The sequence below is a fragment of the Fukomys damarensis genome, unplaced genomic scaffold, assembly GCF_012274545.1.
Source record: "Fukomys damarensis isolate Sample0158 unplaced genomic scaffold, DMR_v1.0_HiC HiC_scaffold_38, whole genome shotgun sequence".
Classification (NCBI taxonomy): Eukaryota; Metazoa; Chordata; class Mammalia; order Rodentia; family Bathyergidae; genus Fukomys; species Fukomys damarensis.
This window is the reverse complement of record NW_022900950.1, coordinates 81,975,757-81,977,650: the sequence shown is the minus strand read 5'-3', so window position 1 is coordinate 81,977,650 and position 1,894 is coordinate 81,975,757.

Below are 1,894 nucleotides of genomic sequence, written 5' to 3'. Positions count from 1 at the left end.
AAAAGTGTTTTCTCATTTTAATTTTTGTTGTCGGACTGTCCTTGGTTTAATCTCTGGATTATCACCCAAATCTTCCTGATATAGTTGCACCCTAGCTTCTGTGTCTCTAATGACCCACAGACATTCTCATCTTCATCATCAGAGAATTAGAACATGTCTGCAGTGAACAAACTTTTCAATATAGTATATTTACCATTTAACGGCTCAGACAGAGCGAGGATGCAAGATCCCTGATCTCATTTAGCTGATTGCTGAACCCCATGACGCTGACTGACCTCGGGCTACAAGGCCCAGATTGAGTTCCCCATCCTTCTGAATGGTTGAACTCCACAACGTTCTATTACACGTTTCCCACGCCCTTTCTTTAAAGATGTTCAAAGTTGGGAACTCAGAAAAATACCCTTGATGACCACCTCTGTCTTTGCAGAGTGGGTCCAAAGACTTGCACAGTCAGGAGGTCTGAGAGTGCGGGGGGCCAGGATTATGGGGGTTCAGGGGCACCTGCGTGGCTACCTTCCCGGCCCTTGAGCGATGGCTGCTGGGTCGGGAGCAGGCGTGGTTCTCCTTCCCGCGGTGGATCGGGGCCCGTGCCTTCATTTCTTTACACATCATAATCTTTCTGAACTCAAGGGTTAAAATCATTTTATCAATATCATTTGCTGCCTTCTATCAAAGATTATAATATAAATTATGTCACTGTAATTCTTTTGAAATATGAGAGTAATTTTTCATACTTAAAAAGAAAAAAGTTAAATAAATTCAAGAATTTGAATAAAATGCCGGCAGTTGAGTGAACACTGTCATAAAGTACAAGACAACACATATTCTGAAAGTGTTAAAATGGCCAACATCAGATTTGCTTTTATGTATATATTTACTTAATACTTTAATAATAAACTTTAGAGATTTCCATTGTGATTTATCAGCATGAACTTAAACTATTGTTTGGAAATAACTTCATAACTTTTAACAAATTCTCATGTGCAATACTAACATTGGCCAATAGATGTCCTAAGAGTTCAACATAAGAACTAGAAGGATGAATATTTTGTATCCGAGCTTGAGAAATCTCATGCTTTGTGTGTGTGTTGTGTGGTTAAATTACATTTGTGAAGTGGCACCATATTTTCAGATTCCAATCTATCTATCTGTCTATCTGTCTATCTGTCTGTCTGTCTGTCTCTGTCTTCCTTCCTTCCTCTCTCTCTCTCTCTCTCTCTCTCTCTTTCTTTCTTGTTTTTGAGCCAGGGTCACACATGTACTTTAGACTGACCTGAAACTCACTATGTAGCCCAGGCAGGTCTCGAACTCACAGTGATCCTCCTGCCTCAGCCTCCCAAGTACTGGGATTACAGGCATGAACTACCACACCTGGCTCAGATTCCAAATTTTATGATTACCAAATTCCAAATTACTTTACCAACTACTGATTATTAAATTAATAAAGAAAAGGAAACTAAAAAAAATAATTTAAAAAACTACAGTTAGGCCAGGAATACATCTCATCCACTTAAGTATTTTTAATTTCATAAATGCTGTCTACATCATTACTTGATACTATGATTCATAACATAACTCTAGGGTTAATTTAATAATAGAAGCAGACCAGGTTGAGTTGTGAAATATTTTTTGAGTTAGCTGGTACATTGTGCTTTTCCAATTTCACTATAATTTCAATCTTTTTTGTATAACAGGTATAGCAGAGTATACATAGAAACCTAATTGTAGATGTTATTTTAATTGAATTTCTCTGTGGATTATTTAAACATGAAAATTATTCAGATAAAATAAAGATTATTCAAGTATATTTGCTATTATTTTCCTCTCCACCTTTAGTTTATAAAAATGTGCTCTCAGATGATTTTCTTCTTCTTCTTATTCTTCCTTCTTCCTC